General features: G+C 33.5%; 1 long non-coding RNA gene across 1 annotated transcript; it reads right to left on the reverse strand.

The window, feature by feature from the left end:
• Positions 1 to 2203: 2203 nt before the first annotated feature.
• On the reverse strand, positions 2204 to 2907 carry LOC145169449 (uncharacterized). The gene is made up of 2 exons (XR_013742486.1): positions 2804 to 2907; positions 2204 to 2642 (listed from the first exon to the last, which is right to left on the reverse strand). It is a non-coding gene; the product is annotated as an uncharacterized LOC145169449 (long non-coding RNA).
• Positions 2908 to 5342: the final 2435 nt, after the last annotated feature.

Genomic DNA, 5342 nt, shown 5'->3' on the forward strand with positions numbered 1-5342 from the left:
ATTCGGATCCGTGTTTTGAAAACCGAAATCAATTTGGATTCACTTGATTGGATCGGAACAAACCGATCCATCCAAACGAACACCCCTAGAGATTATATTATGAAACATCTCACAGGATGCAATTGTGAGTCATGAACATATCATTTTTGTTTAAAAAAATCGATGTTCTTTTTTTTTCTCATTATTTAGCATATGATTATAAGAAACCAATCATAATATCAATTACAAATTATGTTCTTAAAAGCATGTTAAATATAAATTACAGGAAAATTACAAATATGAACTACACAAAAGTTGAAAGTACTATATGTTCGTGGAGGGTTGAATCTAAGTTTTGTAAATCGCAATAGTTTGAGGCGTAATATAAGTTTATTAATGTGTAATGTTTTGTTGTGTAATTATCGTTTACCATTATAAGGAATGCCAACTAAAAGATATGGGCCTTGGGGGTGTGGGGTATAGGTGGATTACCTATTGAGTTAAAGACTTGAACATGGATTAGGATTTGTGGACTTTAGATGCCTGTGTTTGTCAAACGGACTATTCGTATCCATATGCATGTGGATTCCCATTTATTGATTTTTTATTTTTTTTTGGTTCAAGAAAAAGAAAAGGATCAAACCATTTGTTCCAATTTTTTTTTTTTTTCAAATTCAATAAATGTTGGTTGATCATATAATTCCTTAGAATTCTATGATTGAGAGTATCCTATTTGATTATTATTCGAAGTTGCAATCATATTTTTATTGTGCATTGTGCGATTAGTTTATGTACTATGCTTTTACTTGGAGTTTTGATTCATATTGCGGTTTCTCCAAATAATAATATATTGCCCTCTCATTAACACACTTATACCAGAGCAACGTTAAGTTATTGGTGTTCTATTTGGCAATTGATAGATTATTTTATCGATCAAACTTGTTTATTTTCTATATACATTGTTGTTTGTTATATATATTATCTCAAGAATTCTTAACCTTATCCCTCAACAATAAGATCAAGAATCATATAGATTAGAGAAACGTCATCCGACATGAATTGGTTGTCTTCTTTCAATCAGAGTTACAGTGTCACACTATGATTAAAATTGGGCCCATTGATCCATGGGCTCGAACAAGAAGACACAGATTCTTCATTTCAGCTGATCTTGTCGTGGGCCACAATACCTGCTTTTTTATTTTGGAAATAATGGGTTTATGATTTTGAAATTGGGTCCATTAAATTAGGGTAAATAATTTTATTATTATCTATATAACTATATTCGAAATTTTGAACCCAACAATTTTTTTCTTATAAAACTCAATATGACCTATAATAAAATTAGCAATAGAAAACATGGTCTGAATACGAAGTTTTTCCAATTGTTTGGTCATTTTGTTTACGTTAGCTATTTAGTTAATCTAGTACTTGTTCAGTTATTTGTAAAAATAGAAGTAAATATATAATTATGGGTATTCTTTATGCGATAGGAAAAAAAACTAATGACACAAATCCATGAAGCGAAAATTAGATAAAAAATAACCTAAATTAGTCACGAACTAAGAGGATAATAGATTATAGATGTGGCCATCTTTTTAGTTCTAGAAGGTTATTTATTGGAATTCTCAAAATGTTTCATGGAGACTATCGAAGTAAAAATTATTAGGAAGATCATACAAATTTTGAATTAATGTCACCAAAAATATAAAATAAACATTACATTTTTTTTTCATACAATTAAAAATGATAAATAAAATAATATAAAGTTCAAAATTTTATTTATTCTTAATTATTTGCAACACTTCACAACTTAATTTAAATTCGTTTTAAAACTTTGGAATTCTGAAGAAAAACATGTAATCAACAACTCACATGCCCTAACAGCCACACCCACCCTTCACCCTACCCTATCGTTCTTTTTCTACAACCAAACAACCATTTTCTTTCCTTTTGGTGGAATTAATAATATATATGACGACACACTTTCATTTTTTGATATATTTTTTCTACTACATCGATTTTTAATGTCAATGCACATATAGAAGAGATAATACACGTGATTTGCACAAAACAAACTCTTTTTATGGTCTGCTTTAGCCTTTATGCTCACCACACATTCCTGATAAAAGAGAGGAAATATTCTGACCACATGTGGCGTCACTAAAAGTTGAAAAACAATCACTAACTCAAATCATAACGACAGTAACTAATCAACTACCAAAAATAACACAATATAAATCTCCCATGATTTATAAAATAATCATGACATCTGACATATTTAACATGAAAAATTCACATGCAAATCACACAAAACAAACTTTAGTTTATTTTTAAGGTTGGTGTCGTTCAAGAACTTGATAACACCTCCAGTAACTAAACATCTATACAGAAACACAAGTATGGAATAATTGGAATTACTGTTACTTCTAATATTACTACTAATAGTTTAGAAAGAGTAGGCTTTAGTACACTTGGGAGAATCAGCGACTCTAAGAGTTTCTTCAATAAGTTTACGTGCTTTCCTGCTTCGTATTTCAACCCTCATGCTATCACTCTTTTCGATCTTGTTGTATGAATCATCATTCGGTTTCCATATCTTCAAAGACCTAAATCTTATCTTCAGTGACACCTTCAATCTCTCGAAAACCATCTTTGTTGTAAACCTAAAAGAAGACAAACAAGAACAAAAGAATCAGAATTACACATCTACTTATATTTCAGATGTGCATATGTGTACTAGAATCATGCTATCTCTTATGTATCTAATGTAATAAAAGTTATATTTTTAACTAGAGAGAAAAAGAAAGAGAGAAGAGATACGTACCTAAAAAGTAGGTTAGATTGTTCAAATGGTGGAGGGGGAGGGAGAGAGGGAGCGAAGAGACAGCCTTTTATATTTGTATCTCATCTTCTATTTGTCTGTTTTTATCATTCATTTTGTTCCTATTTAATACTGTATTGATATTATATATTATTTTATTTTATATTTTATATAAGCTTTAAAGGTACTTGTTTTGACTAAATGGACCCGTAAAACATAATTTCTATATTTTTTGTAGGGGCAACGGCAAATTTTATATACTAGCTAGAAAAATAATGGTATGACAAGGTTTGCAGTCAACTAATCCAATTCATCATATTTTTTTTCTACTCTTATTTTAAAAACTTAGAGGATCATACAACCTTGTAAAAAATATCAGTTTTTCTAGACTTAGTCGTTGCAAAGACAATATTGTTTCAATAAATCCATATGACCCAAACAACAACGACCGCATCAAAAACTTTCCTTTGAGCTTAATTATTCAGCCATGAGATCACCTACACCAACGAAGTAAACATAGGCAATCAAAGTCCCACCATTTGGCGACCATGTGCCAAAATGACTTTGCAAAATCACAACTTGTAAAAATATGATCACCGTCTTGATAACCAAATCGCAAACAAGACAAAGTGTAGACTCAACACATCAATACCTTTGTTAGCCAAATTAACTCGCGGTTGCACTCAATTTAACCTCAACCTCCGAAGAAGAACACTAAGCGTAATAGGGATTAATGAATTCCATTTCGTCAGATTAGAAGTCGCACCCAAGAAACCAGGGGTGAATCTTTATTAGGGCGAGGGGGGGGGGGGGCTGTGGTCCCCCCTGATTTTTAGATTAAAAGTAGCTCCTATACTTTAATTATATATATATATATATATATATATATATATATATATATATATATATATATATATAAGGCTTAAAAATATAAAATTTTAGCTGTGGCCCCCATGCTTATCGATTTTTATACATATTATATTCTCCTCCCCCCTCTCCCTAAAAAAATCAAATTTCGAAGCTCCACCCCTGCAAGAAGCTATTGTCTAGCAATCATATAGCAGAAGCTATTAATATCCTTATATTTATATATAAATTTCAAGTGATATCTTGGTATTTAGAGATCTAATGGCATATTTTGTATCCTAGATGGCTGAAAAATTAATGTGATCAAGATATGGTTTTTGAGTAAAACCATATGACACGACGTGGTAAATGGATGACAATGGCGTGGCATGACATGTAATGGGCGCTTGTTTGGATGGACACCACAACGTGGCATGAAGGATGCCACGACGTGTTCACTGTTGCAGCCCAAGCCTATGATTTTTAGAGTTTCTCCCATATTTAAACACCTTAATTCCTGGATTAGGTCATCTCGACCAGCCTCCATCTCTTCATTTCGAAACCCTAGCTTCCCTTCCATGTTTATGAGCTTGGTGGCTTGATCTTGAAGTTGTTTCCTTTATTTGGTGAAGCTTGTGAATAAAGGAACTCTTTCTTGGTGCAAGGAAGCAAAGAGCAAGTCTAGATCCATCTTCTTCTTCAAGTTTTTGAGTCTTTGGCTGTATAAAGCTTGCACCTTAACCTTATTCTCTTGAGATTCATGTTTATGATCCTTGTTGGTTGGTTTTGGTCCCATTCTTGGACGCTCTTGGAGTTTGAGGAACTACAGAGCTTGATATGACATTCTTATGGTATTGGACTTCTGTTAAGTGAGAAAAATGTCCTACTTTGATTGTTCTTGATCTCATGCCCAAGTTTTGGACATATTAAGGACCTAATGGACTTAGGGTTGTAGATCTTGCTTTGGGTAAGGTCCTCATGGATAAAGTTGGAAGGGTAAGGTCCTCATGGATAAAGTTGGAAACTTTATCCATTAAGTCAATGAGAAGGATTAGATATGAAGTTTTGAACCTTGATCTATAAGGATTGTTCTCTTAATGAAGAATTTGGGGATTTACCAGTACCCACGACATGGCCAAGGAATGACATCATGTGGTGGATTCCAACTTCATGATTGTTTTGTCCCGTCATACCCACGACGTCGCGAAGGAGGGTCAACAACGTGGTGATGCACTGCATGTCGACTGTCTTGTCTGGACATGTCCACGACGTTGTCAAGAGGTCACCATGTCGTGGTGGCTGTTGATATAGTTGACCGTTGACCACTGACTTTTGATCGCTTGACCTTGGGTCAAACTTGGATGTTGTGGGTTGTGGATTAAGGATTTATCTTAATATGGTCTTATTCGGTTTGCGGGATTGATCAGTGCAAGAAGTGAGAGTGTGGTTATGCTTCTCCGGTCCTTCAGTTCAGGTGAGTCTTCTCACTATGTCGTATATCCCATTGTATATCCTTTGTATGTTAGGATAGTGGTATTGTTAGTGTACAAGTATGATAGTTGACTAGGATCACTACTTGCTATGAATATATGATAAGGGACACTTGATGTCATGATATGTTAGACTGGTAGGGTCTTGCATGTTGATTGTATGATACTGTTAGGAGTTAGTTTTGGTTAGGGTAACTGGGGAAGGC

This window comes from Lactuca virosa, chromosome 4 (assembly GCF_052849685.1).
Source record: "Lactuca virosa cultivar CGN04683 chromosome 4, Lactuca_virosa_CGN04683_v6, whole genome shotgun sequence".
Taxonomy (NCBI): domain Eukaryota; kingdom Viridiplantae; phylum Streptophyta; class Magnoliopsida; order Asterales; family Asteraceae; genus Lactuca; species Lactuca virosa.